Source organism: Lactuca serriola, chromosome 9, assembly GCF_051521515.1.
Source record: "Lactuca serriola cultivar US96UC23 chromosome 9, Lser_US96UC23_V15, whole genome shotgun sequence".
Lineage (NCBI taxonomy): Eukaryota > Viridiplantae > Streptophyta > Magnoliopsida > Asterales > Asteraceae > Lactuca > Lactuca serriola.
Genome location: NC_136416.1, coordinates 19,458,137 through 19,469,997, shown reverse-complemented (window position 1 = coordinate 19,469,997; position 11,861 = coordinate 19,458,137).

Sequence of the window (11,861 nt, the reverse complement as noted above, 5' to 3'; positions counted from 1 at the left end):
AACTCAAAAAAATAAATTCAAATAACATGCATTTAACTGTAAAAAAACCATTCTAATTACAAATGAATGAATGTCTGTATATAGAAATGCATGTATACATATGACCTAATAGTTCAATTCAAGGTTTTTGGATCTTAGTTATGATCGTTTTTGGACTTGTAAGATGGGGATCGGGATCCTAAGATCCCACAAAATAAAACATAATTTTAATTAATTATTTTAAAACATTAAAAATATCTCAAATTATTAGTTTTTCGTTCAAAAACTATAAAAACTTAAAAACTTTACTTACAACTCACAACACAAATGATAAACGATAAATTGGTAAAAGGTAAAAGATGCAAAATGGTAAATTCATTTTCTTCAAGGAATATTCTAGAGATCCTAAAATATTCCTCAAAACCATCCACCTCTTATGGGGAAGGTTCTGGAACCATTTTGTTTGACTATTGAATAATTACAGCTTAGGTCATTGCACTTTAAATTAATATAATTAATCTCAAAATTAATTTTAATTAATTCTTTATTAATTATTAATTAAATAATACTATTTCTAATTAATATAATATTCTTATATTATATCAATAAATCATTTATTGTTATTTATTAACCATATAATAAATCAATATCTCTCTCTAAAAGTCATCCTATCCAATTACCAGGTTTGAGGGCGGCCAAAAAGTACTTCGCTAATAGTTTAAGTATATACTAATTTAGTTATTGACTTAGACACCTAATCCAATATTAAAATCCTCTAATGCTTACTTTATTTTGTTAAATATTTTAAAAGAAAGAAGGAACCCTTCAGACAATCTAGCTTCCTCACTGCTCTAGCATTCTCCTTAAAAACCGCACCTTCTTGCCACTTTAATCTTGATCCTTTGAAGTATTTTTCAGAACCATAGTCGTGATAGTTTTATTTTATTTACTTCTTTTTATAGTTTATTTTAGCATATTTTATTTTATTTTTAGTTAGTCTTTCTATTTCGTTATTTTATATCTATATCAGGTGCTTTCTAGTTTTTGAGCTTTATTGCAGATATTTAGAGGAGGCAAATGTCATATTAGCCCATCAAATTTTTCGAATTTTTTTATAAAGGCCACTAAACTATTTTTTTGCACATTAAATTAATATACTTTCATTTGACCGTTAATTACATCCTTTTACCGATTATAAAAGGTTTATCCCATATTTTCGTGACATGTGGCACCACCGTGGAATATTACTATTGTAATCTTTGTCCTCAAGAATTGTCAAGTCATCGTTAATGGTCCCCCTTATAAATCCGTCTTCCCCTAAATCCGCCTTCCCCACCACTTTGTTACCTTAATCCGTAACCTTCACATAATACCACCCACTTCGTTTTTTTCCCACCTATAAGTTAAGGAGATGGCCTCAGAACAAAGCTTCTCTTATGGTGGTTTTAGAGATTCAAAACTAGACTTACCAATTGATTCCGAACTTCACGCCATGGAAATCCAAGTGCAGATGGAGGAATTGAGAGATGAGGTGCGACAACAGCTTGGCGATTTTAGGGAGGAGATACGCTACTTGAAAGGGATAGTGAGCATGATGGGTGTTGTTGGAGTTGCCGTGATGTCGTTGATCGGGGTTCGTGTTTGCGTCGACTGCAGTGGATGGGGATTTTGGTGGGTGTAGTTTAGTTCATAGCTAGCACGATGTCGATTAGTCTCTTTTGGGTTATTAGGGTTGTCGAAGGTTGTTTCTTTTTGTCTAATTTCTTCATCTGCTAGTATTATATGTATGTATTAGGTTGTGTTGTTGGTTATTTTGACTAGTGGTGTCCATTGACGATGTATTGTTTTTTAGAACCAAAATTTTGGGGGCTTTTGGTAAGACAATAACCTCAGTTGTAATGGATGAATGAAATGTAGTTCCTATTATAACCATTGTTTTTCTTTGCATATGATGTTGTGCTTTGTAATGAAATGTACCATAATTTGTTGTTATCCTTTTGTTCAAGTTTTGTTTTTTCTATCATTATTAATCGGCTTGCTCTTATGTTAATTGTTTATGACATTTGCCCATTTTTTTTATATGCTACCACATTGTTATGTGGAAGTACATTGTTATATGAAAGTACTTTGTTATGTCGAATTACCTTGGAAGTACAATTATAAAAAAACATTCATGTTATGTTTTAAACTAAAAAAAAACTAACATTCATGTTTCAAACGAATAACAAACATCATACACCCATGCATTCATTAATGCCATAACCTGGTGTTTTAAAGACACGTTAATAAACTAAACAAGACCATAACAACAAGACATATTTAATAAAGTCCTTACATTGTAACTAACATACTCCAAAAACAAAACACCTTTAATCCAAGTCCATTGGTTTGCTTGATATATCACCTTCACCGTTTTTGTCTGCAACCTTTTTGCCAACTTTTTCTTTAGTATCCTCTCTAACTTTTTCCTTAATTTCAATGTACCTACTTCTTTACCATTATTCTTAGTCACACCACTTGTTGACCCATATTCACCTTCTCCCATTTTGAAACCAATTCCACTTCCAGTATCACCTTCACCCTTTCCTTTTTTCCCCCTTTGCCCTTGACCCTTCCCTTTCTTTAATGCACTAGTTTCACCTTCACCTTCTGCCTTCCTTTTTTTGACCTGACTTTTTTGGGCCTTTGACACTGCATCACAGGTTGACTTATTGTGGCCTGATTTTTTACAAACACCACATACCATCTTTTTCCCTGCCTTGGATACTCTGTGTGATCCACTGACCTCAGTATTGTCCCTCTTTCTCTTAATAATGGGTCTCCCTGGCATCTTCCTTTTCAAAGGTGGAAAATGTGGTATGTAGTCTGTTGGGGGCCACATTACACTCCTATTCATGCTTCCTATTGAGTACTTGTAGGTGTTTATATATATGCAGGCGCGATATACAGGATCAACAAATGCCTCTACATCTCTATTTACATAACTAATGGCTGCCACTGAGTGTACACACCCATACCCATTCATTTGCCAAATCCTACAAGTACATGTTTTCTTTTCCAAATCAACTCCATAAGACTCTCCTAAGTTTCTTGTTTCAAATGTATTCAGGCCACTAGGAAGCACTTGCTAGTACCTACAAATAATCACAATTAGCAGGGCTAATAAAGTACATTGGTTGGATATTCAATTCATTTATGGTGAATATTAAAGTACCTTTGTTGGATCTTCAATTCATTTATGGCAAGCCTTATGTTTGGACATACATCAAATTGTCCCCATCCACTTCCTTTCTGCCTTAAACTACACATCATCTGCATTATATATTGTCCAATATCCTCCAACATTGTAATAATTAGCTTTTTCCTAGCATCCAATATAACATTGTTAAAGCTTTAAGACAACCCATTCTCAAATGCATCACACCCCCTTCCTTTTTGAAAAAATGCTCTTGACCATGAGTTTGGATTCCTTCCCATAAGATGTAAATAAGCAACAGGGCTAATCATTTGAATCTTTTTCATTGCAGAATTGAAAAAAGGTTCAGTTAAGGCCTTACAAGCCTTCCAAACTAATTTCTCATATTTAGCCCCAAGGAATTTCTTCTTGAAATTGGAAAGAACATGCCTGGCACATTGCCTATGTTCTATCTCTGGAAGTAAATCTTTAACTGCTTCAATTATCCCCTGCATTTACATCATCATAATATTCAGAAGTATATCACATTTGAAAGAAATTGGGTATGACATTATAAAGTATAAACATACCTTATGTTGATCTGACATCAATGTATTACCAAACCCACCATCAAGATGCAGATCTTCTTGCAAGTTTTCTAAGAACCATTTCCAGTTGTCTTTATTTTCAACACAAACTACATCCCAAGCTATTGGGTATATATGATTGTTACCATCCCTACCAACAACACATAATAACTGACCAGTACATTCCTTTTAGAAAACACCCATCTAAGTTTATTATCCTTATACAACCACTTCTCCAACCCTCCTTTAGTGCATGAAAACACACACACACACACACACACACACATATATATATATATATATATAAACTGTTAAAGTAAGTTTTCCCATCTGGCATAGAGTTCACAGACAACTTGACTGTTGACCCTGGATTAGACTTTTTTTTTATCTCTTCACTATAGGACCACAACTTTGCATAATCTTCCACTATGGTACCTTCAACAAGAGTGGTGGTTGTCGAGGCCAACAAAAATAATAACCCTAAATATTACACACTAAAATAGTGTATAATGGTAAAAGGGTCGAATCCACGGAGATTGGTTCAATTTATAACTCTATGAAAAATCTCTTTGTAAAAATACTTGTAAAATAACAATAAAAATAAAATGGGGGTTCTGGTGTTTTGAAATACTTGAAACAAACTAGAATTAACTATGATTTAAATAGACAATTTCAACAAAAATAAGGGTTTGGTGTAAAATCAATAAGGGAGAGATGGTTGACTTAAAGTTTCCTCACTTTGACTTTTGATGAACATATCATTAGAATCCAATGGTGCAATACTTTGATTTAAATCCTTAATTTGGCTATAGCAATCCAAGGAGCTTGAGATTACCTAGACTTTTCTTAATTGTTGAAATGGCTAGAGAAACTCATAACAATTTCCTTAGTCAAAGTCACTAATTCCAAATAGCATGTAATTAGTGAAAGTCAACTAGCATTAAGAACCAAAAAGTCACCAAATCCAAGAGGAGTCAATTGCTTCCACTACCATGTTGGAGAAAATGTTTTTATGATTGTGTGAAGCAAAAACAACACAAAAATCATTTGTTACTTGCTAATTTGAGGATCCTTTACTTAATCAAGAAATTAGTCAACTAATCACCACAAACACATTTAAACTCATGAATAAAAACATACTAGCAGTGATAATATGATAAAACACAAAACATTTCCATAAAGATTTAAGAACAAGTTCATGGATTCTTCAACATCCAACAAAAGTTCAAAGGATTCAACAAAAAGTCAACCAAGATTAGTTTAGCCAAGAATGACTAAACTCAAAGAAACAAAGTTAGAGAAGATTGTACCAAACATTCAGCAAGAATCAAGAGGTAAAAAGATGATGTTCTTGGCCTTCAAAAGTCTTCAAAACTCCAGAGAGAATCTCCAAAAATCGGATGTCCAAGAGTATGCAAAAGATGTGCACCAACCTTCCCCATATAGCTTAAAACATGAATTCCTGAAAATGCCCCTGCAGGGCCTTGCGCGGCCCGCGTGCTGCTGTGCGGGTGGGTTGCGCGGGTGGTGCCTGACAAGGGCTTCTTTGAGTTTTTGGGCCTCCAAAACATATCCCACTAGCCCATATCGAATCCAAACACCTCCTAGCCCATTTTCTTCAAGTTTTTCTTCATTTTAAGCCCAATTGGGCCTCTCCAAATCCTCCAAACTCGCCCGGTTAATAATCTACGCACGCTTGAATAAACTCCCACATCTTGCAAATTTAAAGTTTATTTCTCTCCAAGCCTTCAAATAGCCATCAAGCTCACTCCATGCATCATCTCCACTACCCATCAAGCCTAAGATCCTTGTTGTCTACCAACTCCCATCAATTTCCATACGTCCCGAACACTCCCGCTCCGCTAGACCCGAAAACCTGCAATCATGCTCACAAGGTTCGAAAGTACCCGAAATAGTCATAAAATAACAAAAAGGAAAATATGCATGGAAATTATCTAAATTATGAATGAAATATGCTAAAATAAACTATAAAAAGAAGTAAACAAAACAAACTATCAAATCACCCCAAGCTTAAACCTTACTTGTCCTCAAGTAAGACAAGACTAAAATGAACTTGGGATGAACTGTCCTAGAGAAAATAAAAAGAATGGATAGAGCCGCAGAACCTGATCACCGTTAGTCAACATGGTCAGAATTGATCTTGCTATTACCTCACGAATTTTTCATCTGATGACAATGGAACCATAAAGCACAGCCAGGACAACTCCTTTAGGTGAGTAAGGAGGGATGAGCAGTCGCAGCCTCAATGGAACATACATACAATGAAGAATATTTGTAGTAGGGAGAAAGCAGCTGGATGGGATCGGGTGGAGCTCTTCTTTAAATGTACACTCTGATCTCACGTTTTCCGGTTTCTCTCATGTGTAACTAGGTTTAATCGCTCGGGCACCGTTGTAGGAATCGGCTCACTTGGTGTTCACCCAAACCTCCCGTAGTATCCGACTCGACAGTCTCCCTAACATCACCAATTTGCGAAAAACAACTCGATCTATATACAATAAAACATACCTAAATAAAGGAATATCAAACGTCGGGTGACCAAAATGTTGGAAAATTTAGTTCAATAATTGAACCGGTCACCCTTCTCAGATTTCTGCAGCTGGGAATTTGCCTGCCCCCTTTTTTGTTTTTGTTTTTTTTTTTTTGTTTTTTTTTTGTTTTTTTGACATACTTGAAGGTAATGTAATAACAACCCTTTGACTCAAAATTTGGTTCCTAAAGTGTGTAAGTGGAACCGAAATGGTAGTAATATAATCCGAATGGTCTAAGCGAGAAAATGACCATGTGTGGAGCATAAAGATATAATGTAAGCTCCTCTTCAAATTTGTGATTTTTTTTTTCAAAAATAATGAAAATGTCCACATGCGGACTAAAAGACTTCTCTAAAATCCTAAGAAAATCGCAAAAAGATATGGTGATGTAAAGAGACCGGATATGGATTCTACTCGGGAACAAGCACTAGTGCTTCATCCTAACGGTTCAAACATGATCAAGTGTGATCCTCTCGGCAGTAGTGACCGCAAGGCTAAGACATCCATTGCTATAGTATATCCTACATTCATTAGTATTGTACATAATTCTTCATGAAAACTACCTGTCCATGATCACTTACCCCTTTAAGCCACCAGCATATGATCCCAAGTATGAGATCCCAAACTGCAGATAATGGTCCCGGTTCGATGGGTGAGATAACAACAAGATCCTAGACCAATAATGATACAATAACTATTGTCACAACTGGAAATTTTGTGTCATGTAATCTATACATTCAAGCTAATGTGAATCAAAAACTTAAGAACATGTGTAACACCTATGATTCCGACTTCAAGAACATAAATCCAATGCATCATACAAGTACTACAAATAGTCATCAAACAATTGGAGACCCTAGAAGTCCTTGTTTAAGTCCATTTTGGACTAGGACTCCCTTATTGGATCCAGATGGACCAATAAGCTTCCAATTAGACTATCATGGGCTTAGAACCCTAATTGGGCTCTAATTGGACCCACATTAATTTATTTCAAACATTTTGGGCCATGTTGGGCCTAGAATGAAATGAATTAAAAGCCTTGATACATGAATAACCTAAACTAGTCCAACAAAAATGGAAAAATCATACTACATTCTTTTAGGCTCAAAACATACCCAAGATTAGCTCTAATATTGGGCTTAGGAGCAAAAGGCCCAAATTTCTTTTTTTCCTCCATGTTTTCGGCCCAAATCAAGCCCAAGAGGAGAGTTGACTTTACCATGCCACCTCATTTTTATCTCTTGGATATCCATGCAACATATCACATATATCCATGCATACATCATCTCAAAGATCACTTCTTCTCTTCTCTCTCTCACTCTCGGCCACAAGCACACACACACACCACAAAAATCTCTCAAACTCTCTCAAGAACACTCAAGAACACTCCTCCCTCTCCACTCAAAAATCTCGAAATTTAGAAGCTTTCAAGTGGACCTTTCAAGTTAATCATCATCTAAGGTAAGATTATGCTTGGATCTATGACTTAGATTCTTTTTGTTATCAAAATCTTTTCCTAATCCATGCAAAAATCATGATCTTACATCCTAGAAACACCTCAAGCTCGAGATCTACCAAGGAAAGGTGCTAAGGCCGAAAAATCACTTCATTTTCTTCCATCTTTCCCTCAAAAACCGAAAGCTTCAAACAAGGTGAGCTTCATACCCCCTATTTTCTATTTTTATGAGTTTTGTGGGGGGGAATACAAGTGAAAGTGTAGATCTATATGTGTTTTGTATGCTTTGTATGATTTCCATGCTTATATGTGTGCTTTTGTGTGTTATAATGTTGGATCTAGCCATAAAACCCCTCAAAACCGAGATATACCTTATGTTAAATGATTTTAGCATCAAATATATTTCTACATACAAAGTATTTCTAGAAAAATGGCTAAATGGTTTAGTAACAATTTCTTTGGGCTAAAAACACAAATTTTTGGACCTAAAATGTGAAAAATACAAAATTAAGGGCCCAAATTGACATATCACGAATTCTGATGGATGAGGTGTGTCAAAACAGTTTCAATAAAACAATTTCTGGAAATATACTCATTTGGAGGATTAAGAACATAAATTTCAAGCTTAATGGGCTAAAAATGACATTTTCGGCCCAATGAGGCCCATTATGCGAGATTTTCTGTTTTGGAGGGCCAAAACTGTATTTTTCTGTAAAACAGTGGACTATAAGTGTCCCAAGTCCTTTTCAAAGGTTTAAAATGCTTTTTAAATTTAAAAAGGACCAAAGTTGCAAAAATTTTACAATTTGGGCCAAAATTGTCAAAGTTGCGAAAAAGAAGGGTTATAACCGAGAAAACTGCATTTTCAGGGACTTAAACTGTTTTCTATGAAAAATATGCTGAAAAATATTAATTTCAATAATTTTTGGTGTTAAAATGTCAAGAAAATTGATTTAAGGACCAAACCGGAAAGTATTCAATTAAAGGGTTGAAAAGGTAAATTTTACAAACAATGAGGGGCTGAAAACAGAAAACTTTCAAGGCTAATTCAATACACGCAATTTGATCAAATAATGGCACCGCGACTGTCGACGAAATACAATATACTATAATACCAAAAATCGTTGTGAAACGAATTGGTTCGGTCTCGAACCAATAAAAACCTGAAACTACTAACACGACGACACTACGACACTACGATACTATGACACTACGACACTACGATACTATGACACTACGACACTACGATACTACGACACTACGATTCATACAAGTAACGTTTGGGAATTCAATATACATACGAGTGTGCACAGACGTCTACGCACCATCTTTGGGCCCCAAAAGTGTAAAATCTTGTTTGTTGGGCCTAGCTAGCCCAATGACCTGATCTTAAGGCCCGAAGACCTTTATCCTACGAAGTGTTGGGTTTTACCGACCTGGCACAACGTAGAAGGACTTTCAATGGCTTGTATACTACTAGTCCCCAAGGGTCCTTTGGTATTGCTAGTAAAGTCTACATTTCATGCGAGGCGGGTCTGGGACCCCTCGTACATTTTTTTATCCCCAACCGGTTAATGGAGTCATCGAGGTCGTCATGCCCTCTTTCTCTTCGGATGTGGGACTACACATAGTCAGGGCGGTTGGATAACGTGATTAGTACAGACGACGCCTACGGGATCGTTAGTATAGCTATAAACTGGTCGTTTGTGTAATGCGTGTTTGTAGCAATTAATCATGCTCAAAAATAATCCAACGTCGCCTGGGACTGACACTACACGCTATGCAATGGTTTCGATGTGACTTCATGGAATTCAAGGAATTAGGAAAACATCGGGTTTTCCTAGGGTTTTTCAATACACACCAATACGAAATGCATACAACTCTAATGAACATTTTTTTTAAGTATAGAAACAAACAAGCATACCTATGGATCTTCACAAACATTTTCAAAAGCTTTTCTTTTCAGAAAATATCGGATTTTCTGGTGGTTTTCAAACGATACGAACATTGTTTTCTTCAAATACCGCTTATGAACTCACCAACATTTCATATGTTGACGTTTTTCAAAATACTTGTATTCTCAGGGAACCAGTGATACAAAGGAAATCATATTCAGTGATGGTTTGCAGTTTATTGACATACGAATCAAACAATCTACTTTTGTGAATGTAATGTTTTGAGACAATGTAATGGATGTAAACCCTATCAGTTGTAATATTCAAATGTTGGTGATGAATGATGTTATGTTTCACATATGTTCATTGTGATGGTATTCAATTGAGTCACAACAGCCCCCGGACGTTTCCGCCGTCTGGTTCGGGGGTGTGACAACTATGAACCTATTCCATGGCATCCAAGGGGGTGAGAATAAACAGACAACAAAAATGGATGGATGTTAATGCCCTAAGCTAAATGTTATGCAAAAATATAAAAGGTGAAAAGGAAGAAAATAAAATCTTTTCGGAATTTTATATAAATAAGAAAAAAATGAATGAAAATTAGCTTAAAACTAAAATGTTATGCAACCTAGTTAAAAATGCATGAAAAAGTAAAAGATAAGGGAAATGCCCCACCCCAAGCTTAAGAACAAGCATTGTCCTCAATGCTTAAGGAAAGGGTGGAAATGACCTAAATCGAAGGGTTGAATGACGGGAGATGTCTGTGGTGATGGTTTCGTGAAATTACGACCGATAGAACTCCAACAATCTTGAATTTTCCGGCGAGGTGGGTGCTGGAAGGTTATATGAGAGGAATGGAGTGGGAGGTCAAGATGATTAAATGAAGAATAAGGGAAGCTGAACATTTTAATCTATGGGTCAACAAGGGTCAATTTCGGTCAATGTTGGTCAAGAAAAGTAAAAAGGTCAACTCATTAAAACCTTTGGTCAACACCTGGTCAAATAATAGCCAAAAATAGCCCAAGTTGCCCAGCACAGTGCGCGGGTCGCGCAGTGTAGCACGTGGGTCGCGCAGACCTTGCAGTTAAGTCTTGGGCCAATGTCGTTTCATCACACCTGGCCGCGCAACAGCACGCAGGCCGCGCAACCTCCTGATCCTAATCTTCATTCTTGCTTCATTTTTCTTCGTTTTTCACCCGTTCTTGCTTTGGAAGGCCCCAAACACCTAGAAACTCTTGGTTTCTTCAAAAACAACTCCTTGAGGATCCCAAAAACATCTTCAAACTTCTTTCTTCGAATTTAAAAACACGAAAGCACAATGCTTTCCAAAAATGCCCTTCTTTAACGTCTTTGGCGAGACGCCTCCAAACTTCACTTTAACACTTTGGGGCATCCAAATGGATGACATCTTGGACATTTGAATCAAAACGTTCATTGAACGGATTCAATCGATGTCCATTAACCTTGCAAATTTGCCCTATGTCTGCATTTTTTAATTTCCACACCTCCATTGGGACTTTTTTCTTGTATTTGACTTTCTTTTTACGAGAGAACCATACCGGACTTAGACCTTTGATAATAGCAATCATCCAACCATATTCTCTCTTGTACTTGTTCCACAAGGTGACCAACTCTTCCCTCTTTGACATGGTGGTTGAGTGGGTGACTGGTTGGGTGTCTCCTTTCTCGGGATATGTATCCTTTAAAGGGTCCGACAGATTTATCGTTTCCGAATCTTGTGGTTGTTCTACCACTAGAGTTAGTTTCTCAATGGTAGTGGGTGGCTCAACCTCTCTTTCGTTAACCCCTATTACTTCCTTTACAGTTTCATTGACAACATTCTTAATTTCTTCTTCCTCTTTGACAACTTCTTCCACTTCTACTTCTTCTTCCTCTTCTTCATATAACACTCTTGGGTCATCAAAAGTTTTCTCATCTTTCAAAGGAATGCAACATGCGTTATGACATGGGCTCTCTTCAGATGGTAATTTGTGTTGAGCTTCCACTATACTCAATGATTGAGCAATTTGTGTTAATTGTTGTTCTAAGCTTTTGAGGCTAGCTTCAGTTGTTTCCTGGAAAATTTGGGTAGAAGTGGAAATGCTTTTCACAATGTCCTCTAAGGACATGTTTGGCGTTTCAGTTTGTTGAAGAGGGTAAGGATAGGGTTCTTGGAACAGTGGAGTTGGTTGGTATTGGTTATTTCCCCATGTT